Source organism: Hylobates moloch, unplaced genomic scaffold (assembly GCF_009828535.3).
Source record: "Hylobates moloch isolate HMO894 unplaced genomic scaffold, HMol_V3 SCAFFOLD_2, whole genome shotgun sequence".
NCBI classification, from domain to species: domain Eukaryota; kingdom Metazoa; phylum Chordata; class Mammalia; order Primates; family Hylobatidae; genus Hylobates; species Hylobates moloch.
This window is the reverse complement of record NW_026652277.1, coordinates 58,340,910-58,354,836: the sequence shown is the minus strand read 5'-3', so window position 1 is coordinate 58,354,836 and position 13,927 is coordinate 58,340,910. Positions and strand designations below refer to the sequence as shown.

The following is a 13,927-nucleotide window of genomic DNA, read 5'->3' as shown; positions in this document are numbered from 1 at the left end:
TTTCTTTCTTTCTTGCTTGCTTGCTTGCTTGCTTGCTTCCTTCCTTCCTTCCTTCCTTCCTTCCTTTCCTTCCTTTCCTTTCTTTCTTTCTCTTTCTCACTTTCTTTCTCTCTCTCTTTCTTTCCTTCCTTTCTTTCTTTTTCCTTCCTTCCTTCCTTCCTTCCTTCCTTCCTTCCTTCCTTCCTTCCTTCCTTCCTTCCTTCCTTCCTTCTTTCCTTTCTTTCGACAGCTTATCACTTTGTTGCCTAGGCTGGTGGCGCCATCGTGGCTCACTGTAGCCTCAACCCACCCCCCACCCCTACCACCCTGGCTTAAGCAATCTTCCCACCTCAGCCTTCCAAGTAGCTGGGACCACAGCCATGCACCACCGTGTCCAACTTTGTTTGTTTGCTTGTTTGTTTGTTGTTGTTTGTAGCGACAAGATTTCCCTATGTTGCCCAGGCTGGTTTTGAGCTCCTGGGCTCTAGTGATCCTCCCACCTTGGCCTCTTAAAGTGCTGGGATTACAGGTGCCCTCAGAGAATAAGGTTTGATTGGTGGGAGGAAGAAAAGAGAAGCACACATTTGGACCCCACAGGTCCACTGACTTTGGAGAAATATCCAAGGAAGAAGGTGATGGAACTGCTTGAATGATCCTATGAATTTCTGAATATAAAAGGATTCCAAAGCCCTAGATGATCAAATATGGCACAGAGCAGGGCCCTACTGGCCCTGAGATCTGTAAGGAACCTAGCACCATCCTGGTACCACAAGGAGTAGAAGCTTTGGGGGCATTCAGATATTGTCCTTGGCATGAATATTATTCTCATGACAGGCATCATAGGCATATCTGTTCAGATAGGAACCAAAGAAGCCAGAGAAAAGAAAAATAACAGGAAATGTTCTGTGGTCACTGCCACTGACTCACTGGGTTGTAAATACTTCTTGAGGCTTTCTAGAAATAACAGGAGGATATCTGGGAGAAGACACTGAGGTTTTTGTATTACTAATGTAGGCTCTATTTAGCTAGGATGCATTTAGCCATTATATTACTGTCTGCAAAACAAATAATGCTGAAGAAAGTTTTTCTAATCTAGAAAGAAGCATACATTCACACAAATTCCATTCTAATTATTATCTTTATTTATGTAGTAGGACAATTTCCAGCTGAAGAAGTGATCCCCCTGAGTAAGCATTTCCATGGTGTTCCTTTTATATCTGAGTTAGAGTTCTGGTTTTGTTCCCAGCCTTACCTCTGACTCATCATTGTGAAACTAAGAAATCATTTAGCCTCTCAGCACCTCAAAATCTTTCTTCTGTGAATGAGGATAATGGGTAAACCTTTTCTTGCTTCACTGAATTGTTGTGAAGTTTAATTAGATAATGTTTACACAGCCCTTTGAACTCTACTAATTAAAGTGATGTGTAAATATGGTGCTTCCTTTTATCAGGATGGCTTGACTGAGCCATTTCATGAAGAGTTACAGATGACTGTGATAGGAGTATCCATAGAGAAGTGATTAATTTTTTTAATTCATGTGAACTCAATTCTGAGATTATCAAATACACATATGAAAATACCCAGTTGGGGCTGTAATTAGTGAGAATAAGGATATAGCCTCTCCCTAGCTGAAGAGCTAGTGGTCACACCTTCACATTAGGGAAAGCTTAGCTCCTAGTACGGTGTAGACTAGTGCTCTGTTTGCTTTAGGTATTACTATCATTTTTTTCTATGTTACCTTTATTCGGTATATTTTTGCCTAGGCAACATTGGTGATTTATTTTATATTTGTCATATAATGAATCACAAAATAGCATATTTACAATCCCTTGATGAGAAAGCCATAAGCCTTAAAGTAGTGTGAATCTATATAGATTATCCATTGGTTCATTTACTTATCAAAGAGATTTTCACCTGAAACAGAAAAATATTAGATAAATCAGAAATCTTACTAAGTTTCCCAAGGAGACTATTTTACTCTAATGTTATCATCTCAATTACTTTTGAAATTCTGCATTAGTAATAGACCCTTTCTTTTACCAGAAATAAGTTCATAAAAGGATTAATTATCTTGGGAGGAAAAAACACAAGTTTTTCCCCATAAGCCTTCTTTGTGTGTTAGTGTATAATTATCTTTATTAGATAGAATTTTCTAAATGATAATATTATAGGTATGTAACAATTCAATTTTATATGCTACTCAATGACTCAGAATTTGGGGTTAATATAGTTTATTGGAAACTTGGATAACTAATATGGGAGTTTTGAAAACTACTAAATATCATCATGGGAGTTTACAGCACAAAATGTTTCTGTAAAATCTAGTAGCTAGTTTTTTATACTTGTAATGCATAATAAATACATTATATATAATAATGAATAATACATAAATAGTGTATGAATAAGTTATATGTACTTTCATTACCTATGTACTTCAGGAATATGTCTGCTGATGGACCAGCATAACATAAAAGCGCTTTGAACTGTTTGAAACTTCAAATTCACAGTCTGATTTCATATCTTCTGAAATATATTTTCTGCCTCAAATCCTCACCAGTATGATACGAGTAGAATTACACAGAAATTTGAAATTATTTAGGTCCAGGTTGAAGACTTGTGAAAAGTGTGATGGTGCCTTCGTAAACTCTAAGGCATAATAGCAGAAGGTGTATCGTTGGATATTTCCAGAAGACAGTTAAGTATAGATTATTTTGATCCAAGGAGACACTAAAGAAAACAAAATACAGATCTAAAACTGTAAAACATGTAGCCTTAGGATGCACAAAGATAAAATAGAATTCAAATTTGCTACCACAGAGAATTTATGGACCTAAGGTCCTGAATGAATCTGTATCCCTACACAATGGGGTTTTTAGGTATTCTTTTTTTAAATAGAAAGATAAATGTTAGTTTGAGTCATTAGCTAGTGGTTTTCTTTTTGGCCAAAATTCATTTTATTTTTTTCTTTTTATTATTATTATTATTATTATACTTTAAGTTCTAGGGTACATGTCGATGTGCTGCACCCATTGGTTCATCATTTACATTAGGTATATCTCATAATGCTATCCCTCCCCCCTTCCCCCACCCCACGACAGGCCCCAGTGTGTGATGTTCCCCTTCCTGTGTCTAAGTGTTCTCATTGTTCAATTCCCACCTATGAGTGAGAACATGCGGTTTTTTGTTCTTGTGATAGTTTCCTGAGAATGATGGTTTCCAGCTTCATCCATGTCCCTACAAAGGACATGAACTCATCCTTTTCTATGGCTGCATAGTATTCCATGGTGTATATGTGCCACATTTTCTTAATCCAGTCTATCATTGTTGGACATTTGGGTTGGTTTCAAGTCTTTGCTATTGTGAATAGTGCCACAATAAACATATGTGTGCATGTGTCTTTATAGCAGCATGATTTATAGTCCTTTGGGTATATACCCAGTAATGGGATGGCTGGGTCAAATGGTATTTCTAGTTCTAGATCCCTGAGGAATCGCCACACTGACTTCCACAATGGTTGAACTAGTTTACAGTCCTGCCAACAGTGTAAAAGTGTTCGTATTTCTCCACATCCTCTCCAGCACCTGCTGTTTCCTGACTTTTTAATGATCGCCATTCTAACTGGTGTGAGATGGTATCTCATTGTGGTTTTGATTTGCATTTCTCTGATGGCCAGTGATGATGAGCATTTTTTCATGTGTCTGTTGGCTACATAAATGTCTTCTTTCGAGAAGTGTCTGTTCATATCTTTTGCCCACTTTTTGATGGGGTCGTTTGTTTTTTTCTTGTAAATTTGTTTGAGTTCTTTGTAGATTCTGGATATTAGCCCTTTGTCAGATGAGTAGATTGCAAAAATTTTCTCCCATTCTGTAGGTTGCCTGTTCACTCTGATGGTAGTTTCTTTTGCTGTGCAGAAGCTCTTTAGTTTCATTAGATCCCATTTGTCAATTTTGGCTTTTGTTGCCATTGCTTTTGGTGTTTTAGACATGAAATCCTTGTTCATGCCTATGTCCTGAATGGTATTGCCTAGGTTTTCTTCTAGGGTTTTTATGGTTTTAGGTCTAACATTTAAGTCTTTAATCCATCTTGAGTTAATTTTTGTATAAGGTGTAAGGAGGGGATCCAGTTTCAGCTTCCTACATATGGCTAGCCAGTTTTCCCAGCACCATTTATTAAATAGGGAATCCTTTCCCCATTTCTTGTTTTTGTCAGGTTTGTCAAAGATCAGATGGTTGTAGATGTGTGGTATTATTTCTGAGGGCTCTGTTCTGTTCCGTTGGTCTATATCTCTATTTTGGCACCAGTACCATGCTGTTTTGGTTACTGTAGCCTTGTAGTATAGTTTGAAGTCAGGTAGCATGATGCTTCCAGCTTTGTTCTTTGGCTTAGGATTGTCTTGGCAATGCGGGCCCTTTTTTGGTTCCATATGAACTTTAAAGTAGTTTTTATCCAATTCTGTGAAGAAAGTCACTGGCAGCTGGATGGGGATGGCATTGAATCTATAAAATACCTTGGGCAGTATGACCATTTTCATAATATTGATTCTTCCTATCCATGAGCATGGAGTGTTCTTCCATTCGTTTGTATCCTCTTTTATTTCGTTGAGCAGTGGTTTGTAGTTCTCCTTGAAGAGGTCCTTCACATCCCTTGTAAGTTGGATTCCTAGGTATTTTATTCTCTTTGAAGCATAGCTAGTGGTTTTAAGAGGGTATTATGTAAGTGCAGATAGAGGCCAATCTGAAGCTGGATAGATGTAGCCCCAATAATGTTTGTGATAATACCAAAGTTTTCCCCATAAAAATTCTGGCATCTCTTTGATATCTTCAATTTGGGCTTGATTTGGATGCAAAGGTATTGGTAAGTCTACGTCATTATCCAAACTAGCTATGAATAGGGCGTCCTAAGGGATTTTAAGAAAGAGATAATCAGGACATCATTTAATCTGGCAACTCCACTTTCAGAGTATCAAATTAACAGGTGTGGGATCACAGAGGAAGAATGACTGTATTTCTGTTCCAAACCTGGACATAAGGAATGTTTAGGAGTTATTAGAAATGCCCACCACCTGCATAGTATGTTTATTCCAAGGGGAATGTTGAATAAGAATAGAAGAGTTTAAGGCTAATATGATCATACCTATATCAATCAAAAGGTTGTTCTTTTAACATTATAAGAAACTTCTTGTGAATTTAAGGGTAAAATGAGAAACTGGGCATTTGATTTCCTTTAAAGCACTTCCATTCTTACATCCTTCATTTTTTCCCTTTATTTTTAATGTATTAACTTTTTTGTCAGTGTTCTTTCTATTTACAGTATCTGCAAATGTCTTTACCGAGTAACTCCCTTTTCAGGGAGTGTTTAATGATTGGTAATATCTGATTGTTTTATCTGTAGGGGCCTGAATTTGATTTAAGTCTTATTTGAATTTTGTGCCAAGTCCCTTTCAAAATGTTTAACAGGGTGCTAGAGGTCTGGCAATAGGCTGTTTCCCGTTTCTGCTTTTTCTTGTGTTTTAACTCTTTTATTTCTGACTTAAGGTCATTCACAAGAAAATGAGCAGAAAGTGAGGCTTCATCTGAATCAGTGTTTACTTCTGAATTCTGTCAAAAGGTGTCAAATAACCTATCCTTGAACTCCCTAATGAACTGACTCTTTCTTTGCTTATGGGACTGAATCAGAGTCCAATCTATGTTCACAGGAATGATTTGGGGGATAGCTTCCAAAAGACATTCAAAATCTACAGCTGGCAAAATCCCTCTGATTTCTTATGCAATTCGGGATCTTTGTATTATGCCTTTTTATCCAGTTCTTTTGTATCTGACCATATGAAGTAATAGATACCGAATTGACAAGTATGGGTTTTACATTCCTAAAACTATTACTGATGTGTCTGCAAATTTTATCATGGTGAGGCTTTGGGTACATTTTAATAATGGCTTTTAGCTCAGAATGAGATGGTCTTAAAATTAACAATAAGAGTTTTTTTCTGTTCTGACAGGGGCTTAACTTTATAAGATAATGCACTTTAGGGGTTTCTGGACAGCCAGAAGAAAGGGGGAACAAATCAGAAGGAGATGGAGAAACAGGCTGGGAGAAGAAGAATAATAGGATAAAGGCCATTACGTTTGTGTTGAAGTTTGAAGGAATCTAAAAGAGATTAAATATTTCACTTGTATTTTTTTGCCTCAACAAAGGAATCTTTTAAGGGAACAATTTTGAAGTCTGAATAATTTTGGATACTTCCTCAAACACATTAACAATGTAGATCATTTGATGTTTGGAATTTTATTCCTTTATGTTCTAAGGCACCTCTCAAATATACACTTTTGTTCATATCAAAACTCCTTGAAAATGTCTATTATAATTCTAAATTATCTTTAGTGAAACTAAGCCATTTAGAAAGATAGTAAATATAAGAATTTGTGTTATGGTACAAATACATGTACAAAGAAAGAGTCTGTCAGAGGGGGAATGGTCTTCGGTTTAAACTGAGCCAAGTCCAGCAGAGTCTAGGAACCATCAGGTGAAACTACCGCTGTGTACCTCCCGCCTCAGCCCCTCATGGCCTGTTGGCTGGGCCTTCTCCAGGTGCAAACCTCACACGTGCAGTTTTCACAGACAGTCAGGTTTGGAGAGATTTCACAAGACAGACTGGGAAAAGCACTCATAAGATTTTGGTAAGTGACCTGAGGCAAAGTTTTTCCAGAGTTTTCCAAAGTTCAGAGGAACTTTCTGAATTTCTCAGTCCTCAAGATCAGTTTGATTTTTTTTCTTTCTTTTTTTTTTCAAGTAGAGATAGGGTTTCCCCATATTGGCCAGGCTGGTCTCAAACTCCTGACCTCAAGTGATACACCTCCTTCAGCCTCCCAAAGTGCTGGGATTACAAGCATAAGCCACCACACCCAGCCTGTCAAAGTCGCTTGAGGATGGATTTATCTGGTTTACACCCATTCCCTTTCTGTGAACTTTGCTTTTATAGAGATACAAAAAATTGATAGGGATAGAGACATATAGTGTAGTTAATAATAAAACTGATTTCTACCAAGGATAAAAGTTGTTCAAATCTGATCAATCAAAGGATTCCTTAAAAAGGGCTTCTTATTCATAGAAGACAAAATAAATGCAGTGCATGGGGAACTTTAAGTAACAAAATATATAAGAGGTCAGACTCAATGTGAGCCATACCTCATCATAACAGTAGGAGAGACCAACAACTCCTTATCCTAGCAGGAAGTTCAATATGCCACAAGGCACTCATGCTTTTTGACTCAAGGTCTTGGATCATGTACAAGATAAGTTCTTGACTAGATCTTTGTGAATCTTTAAGATTATTGAATGCTGGTTCCCCAAAAATATCACCCAAACAAGTCAATGATATGACAAATCTTAGTTTATGGTTACTGTAGCATGGGTGAGAACTGCATTGACAGAGCCTTAGTAGCAGTGGTATGCTGAAGCTTGCTCCACCAGCCGGTGAGATTGATTCTGAGCATCTCTTCCCCAATTCATGTTCAGTGAGGTCACATTGGTAGCTTGAAGTCAGCCATGGTAGGACTATTTATGTTATAGAAATCATCAAATTCTATACATCAGAGATATTTTTGCTCCTGGAGAGCCAGTTAAACTTAGTAACATGTTAGGGTGTGGAGGTAAAGTTGAAATATTTATAAGATGTTAAGAGTTTGTTTCAAAGCAAGTCTTTGTTTTATTTTTCTACTTTAAGTTCCAGGATACATGTGCAGAATGTGTAGGTTTGTTACGTAGGCATTCATGTGCCATGGTGGTTTGCTGCACCTATTAACCCATCACCTAGGTTTTAAGCCCCGCATAGGTTAGCTATTTGTCCTGATGCTCAACCCACCCCAACAGGACCCAATGTCTGTTTTTCTCCTCCCTGTGTCCATGTGTTTTCATTGTTCAACTCCCACTTATGAATGAGAACATGTGGTGTTTGGTTTTCTGTTCCTGTGCTAGTTTGCTGAGGATGATGGCTTCCAGCTTCATCCATGTCCCTGCAAAGGACATGATCTCCTTCCCTTTTGTGACTGCATAGTATTCCACAGTGTATATGTACCACATTTTCTTTATCCAGTCTATCATTGATGGGCATTTGGGTTGGTTCCAAGTCTTTGTTATTGTAAATAGTGCTGCAATAAATATATGTGTGCATGTGTCTTTATAATAGAATGGTTTATAATCCCTTGGATATATACCCAGTAATAGGATTGCTGGGTCAAATGGTATTTCTAGTTCTAGATCCCTGAGGAATCACCACACTGTCTTCCACAATGATTGAACTAATTTATATTCCCACTAACAATATAAAAGGGTTCCTATTTCTCCACAGCCTCACCAGAATGTTGTTTCTTGACTTTTTAGTAATTGCCTTTCTGACTGGTGTGAGATGGTATCTCCTTGTGCTTTTGATTTGCATTTCTCTAATGATCAGTGATGTTGAGCTTTTTTTTCATATGTATGTTGGCCACATAAAGTCTTCTTTTGAGGAGCACCTGTTCATATCCTTTGCCCAGTTTTTGATGGGGTCGTTTGTTTTTTTCTTGTAAATTTTTAAAAATTCCTTGTAAATTCTGGATATTAGACTTTTGTCATATGGTGGATTGCAAAAATTTTCTCCTATTCTGTAGGTTGCCTGTTCACTCTGATGATAGTTTCTTTTGCTGTGCAGAAGCTCTTTAGTTTACTTAGATTCCATTTGTCGATTTTAGCTTTTGTTGTGATTGCTTTTGGTGATTTCATTATAAGTCTTTGTCCATGCCTATGTCCTGAGTGGTATTGCAAGGCAAGTCTTTTAACATGCCTTATGGAGGCTTGCTTAGAATTGGATGATTATAATATGAAAGTTTAGGATTGGTGGATACAAAGAGAGGGTTTTGAAGCAAAGGTTTCAAAACATCCTACAGAATCAGCTGTTTGATACTACCTACTGAAACATCAAAAGGTTTGATATTCATTAAATGAGTTCTTCGTAAGTTCCTGAGACAAGATCACTTTCCACTTCCGTCTTTCTGAGCAAGAGTTTCCTGGAGTAAGAAAGTTATGTAGATGAAGACAGCTGAATAATAGAATAATGTTAATATTACAGCTTATAATATATAAGCTATGTGAGCGTAAATGGTTTTGGTTCTCACATATAATGCTTGAGCCCTCAAATTATGTATAAAAATTAAGGATTTGTTCTCATGGAATTATGATAGCAACAACAGAAAAAGTAAAGCTCATAGGAATCATTCACTTGAAATCATTCATTTTCAACACTAACAAAAAGAAAAATATCCGGATTGTGCATCCTAATGGTATATGTCTTTTATTTATCTAATATTTAAATCGATTTTGATTCTGTTTTATCAAATGACAAGAATTTATATTGCATTTGTATACTTGGGGAATTAAACACATCAAGTCTAAGAAATTTCTTTTCAATATCTATAAAAATACACTGATTGAGCAACGATGTGCTTCCAATCATTTGCCTCTACAGGACAGCAATGTAAGTGGACTACTTAGTGTATTTAGCATAACTAAAATAGAGATTTTGCATGTTCTTCATAATTCCAACCATTAAATATAATTTATATAATTTCTGTATCTTCTTAAGTAGAATGAGTGATAGAGTCAAAGGTCAACACAACTTCAGAAATGAATTACTTGGGAAAAGAAAAAAAGTTTTTTTTAAAATTTGAAAGGACAAAGGAGAATGTTTAAATCATAGAATTGAAAGGCATAACTAATACAGAAGTTTGTAAGTCTGGCAGAAGCTTAGAGAACACCTAGATGCTTCTGTAGTCCCAACACCATGAGGACAGCATGGAGGAGCAAAAGGGGTCCCAGTACCTCTATTGCTTGCATAAGAATGGTGAGACAGAACACACACAAATCAGCCAAAGCAGATTTTTTTTTTCACAGATATGCAGCAAGAATAAACAGAAGCCTAGAATCCTTGATGAGCCAGCTTCCCAAGGCTCAGGAAACTGCCCAGGGTGAATGGAGTCTCATCTGTGCTTGCCCCATTGTGACACAGCTGAGAGAACTCAATACACCCTAGATACCACTTGAATTGCTGAGCTGAAGCCCTGAGGAACATCCCGTTCTAGGAGGGAGGAGGACATAGCCTAGGTTGTACCCAACACTTTCTCTTTGTCTCAAGATGCCCCATTCTAGTTACTAGGATGCCCCATTCTAGAACTAGAATGGTATAAAAAGAAAGTCACTGTTAAGTGGCAGGGGAAAGAGCTGGGGCAGCCAAGGTCATCTGGGGATTTGTCCTCCTACAACTAACCTTCCCAGTTCAATCCCTTCTTTATTTTGAATATTGCTAATAAGGAATAAGGACACTATAGAGTTTCTCTTTGTGGTATATTATATTATCCTTAGAATATTCTTTATACTGAGCTAAAAGATACTCCCTCCCTTTGTGTCTTTTCCTTTCTTCTCTCTGAAACCATATGGAGTAAAATCTTCCTGATTTGCAGTTTAACATATTGAAGAAACTACTATAGTTATTGAGGTTTTCTCGTTTTGTTTTTAGGTGTATTCATTTGTTTGTTTGTTTGTTTCTGAGATAGGTAGCCTAAGTTCATTTAACCATTCCTCTAGTCCAGAGGGTTTCACTGTGTGGTCAGTGCACTGGTGATGGTCTGTGACTACTTCTTACCCTCTGCAAACTATACGTTATAGGTCTGCAAGAAGACAGGGAGCTTGCACCAAACTATAAATCAACACACCACTTATTTCATTGAAAAATTCTTGCTACAAAACAAAATAATAAAGTTAGCTGAATTAAACTGTGTTTATTGAGATAGTTGCTTTATGTTGTGGCACAAGATTTTATCTTATTGCAAATCAGTAATAAGCAATTGAACCAGCTAGTTTGATAGCAAGTGATAAGAATTTGACATGATTTCTAGACTGGTTCTAATCATTCTTCCCTAGATCAGCCTCTGAAGTACAACCAACTATTCCAGAGAGTTTGCTAAAAATATATTGGAAAATATTACATCCTTGTACCTGGAGACCATCTTAGTTTTGTATTGAGTTTTTACTCAAGTACAGCACTTCATGAGAATTATACATTTGTTCCCATTCAGATTCTTCTTGATACTTACAATCCATCCTTCCAAAATTACAACCCAGTAGCCATTCTGTCCAATTTGGTCATTTGCAGATATGTGCTATGTAGCTACTGGTATCTTAAAAAGCAAAACAAAAAGTCATTTAGACAACCACCTTTAAAAAAATTTTTCCTGAGTCCATGGTTCAGCTGATCAGTTATTGTGACCTTGACTCAGTCATTTCTGATGATCTTTCTGGAGCCTCATCAAGCATCTGCCATCACTGGTTGTTGGCAGGGGGCTGATCAGTCTATTATGGCCTCAGCTAAAGTGACTCAGCTTTCCTCTACGGTACTTGTATTCTTCAGTAGGCTAGATTGAGCTCGTTATCATGGCCATGACGTGGTTCCAAGAGAGATAAGAAGCACACAAGACCTTTGTAAGGATCAGTCCCACCGCTGGCCTAGAGTAAAGCAGAAAAAAGGTGAAAATGGATCTGGAGGAGAACAAAGATAAAACCATCACAATGCCAATGTGTTCTTCCAAATTATTTATTAAAAATTTGAACATGGTATTGACAAATATTTTTCACAGAAGACCTCAATAGACCTTACAAATGTATTGGTCAACAGTTTTGTAATATGTTATTTAATTACCTATGACTCCACCAATAGATGCTTTCATCTAACCTACATTTTTCCATTTATAGGAGTTCAGTGAAAAGTTTTCTAAAATTTGATGCTGTAGTTAAGAAATTACCTATCGTTTTCTGAACGTAAATGACCATCACTGCATTATTTATAATAGCAAAATAGAAACACTGCAGGAATGAATACATTTTTATGGTAATCCATATAATTAATTAGTTCATATAGCTTCTAATTTTCAAATAAAATGAAATGGGAAAATGCTCACATTTTAATTTAGTGACAGAGTGGTGAGATACACAGTGAGACACAACATTAAGGAAATACAAGTTTCATATTTTATATTTAGTATATAAATATTTTGAAATCCTAGAAAGGAATACACTAAAAATACTAATACTTATTTTCTTTGGATAGTAAGATAATCGTGATTTTTATTTTCATATTAAATTTGTATATTTTTTCCAAATTTTCTACAGTGGATATATAAAGCATCATTATCCAAAGAAGACACATATTTAAAGTTATTTTCCATTTTGTAATTTTCCTGGGAATTAAAATCAAGCTCACACTTTCCTATATTTTAAAAATTTTGCCATTTGTTCATTGCTATTTAATATTCTCTGAGATGTTGTAATAATCAGAGGGAGACTGGGATCTTTGCCATTAGCATAGTAGCTGGACTATAATAACTATTTTATGAATATTTTTATCTTGAACTTTTTTCTGCAGCTGTACTCAATGTATGTCTTCTCTTTCTATTGGATGCCAAGAAGAAACAGGATTTTATGACTATCTGGAGCAATGTATAGTACCTATGTCAGAACCAATAAAATAGATAAGTTCTATATCAGATAGGAAAGCAAGGGAAAAATGTATCTCAAACATTGGTGACTCTTCTGTTACATCATTATGAGACTAAGAAAGCTATCCCATAGCTATATGTATGTTGACATTGACCATTTGTTTATAGCCTTTAAACTCTTGCTAGCAGTAAAAATCATGTTACAAGGTGACATTTAAGCCGCCTGTAATGCTTAAATTGATAGTACAGGTGCTAGAATGTCTCTAACAATGCAGTGGGTAGGCTTTTCCTGCAAGAGATCTAGAATACAAATGTGAGAACATCACCTACCGACACCATGTCCACTAGAAGCATTGTGATAGAATAATAAAGATGATCACAGAGTCTTTGATTCTCCTCCCATTGAGAAGTGGAGTCTCTGTTCCTCCTCCTGATCTGAGTGAACTGTGTTACTTCTTGACCAATATTATATGACAGAAGTGACATTATGCTAGTTTCCCGGTCCAAGCATTAAGAGGCTGGTAACTAATACTTCTTGTCTCCTGCAACACTCACTCTTGGAAGCCAGCTGCCAGACTGTGAGAAACCAAGCCCCATGGAGAGTTCATGCGTATGTGTTCCAGTTGACAGCCTTAGCTATGCTCCCAGCCAATCACAAGCATCTGCTGCAACCATGTGAGTGAGTCCTTTTAGCCTGATCATGCCTTTGGATGACTCTAGATTCAGACAGTATCTGACTCCAATTACATGAAAGATCCTAAGTCAGATGCATCCAGATGAACTCAGTCCACCCACAGAACCATAAGACATAATAATAAATTATTGCTTTAATCTATTAAATTTGTGGTTGGATTGTTAAATGTTATTTTTTTAAAAACTGGAACATTAACCATTGTTAGCTGGTACTGTTGTATTTGAAACAAAATTTGAAAATAATTGCAGGAAATAGATGGTGGCATAAGATCTCTGTAGATCTATCTTTCAAACTGAAACAGATCAATAGTGAGGAGAGCTTACTATACATTACACCTTTCAGAATCATATACAGACATCGTGATTCAAAGAAACCAAGAAAAAATAAAAAGAAAGCTCAAGATAGCACTTAGCACTGCAGGTTTGGAGTTGATGAGATGCCATTATGAGTATGGCCCTTTACTGTTTATGACAACCCTGGGGAATATGAATTATTATTATCTTCATTCTTTCTTTCCCTCTCCCTTCCTTTCTATCTCTCTCCCTTCCTCCCTCCCTTCCTCCCTTTTTTGCTTTTCCTCCTTCCGATTTCCAAGTTGCTTTCACTGTGCTCCACTCCACCACACCTCAGCAGGAGCCTATCTCATGTCCGCAATCTCCCCATGCCATTCATAGTATGTGACATACAAAAGGATGCTGCTCAAGCAGGTATCCCTGTGATGTCAGGTGAGCGATCT

At 36.8% G+C, this 13,927-nt stretch overlaps 1 protein-coding gene across 4 annotated transcripts in view; it reads left to right on the top strand.

Moving 5' to 3' along the window:
- MTHFD2L (methylenetetrahydrofolate dehydrogenase (NADP+ dependent) 2 like) overlaps positions 1-13,927 on the top strand; it is a 185,480-nt gene that overhangs the window by 149,444 nt on the left and 22,109 nt on the right. The window lies entirely within an intron of this gene.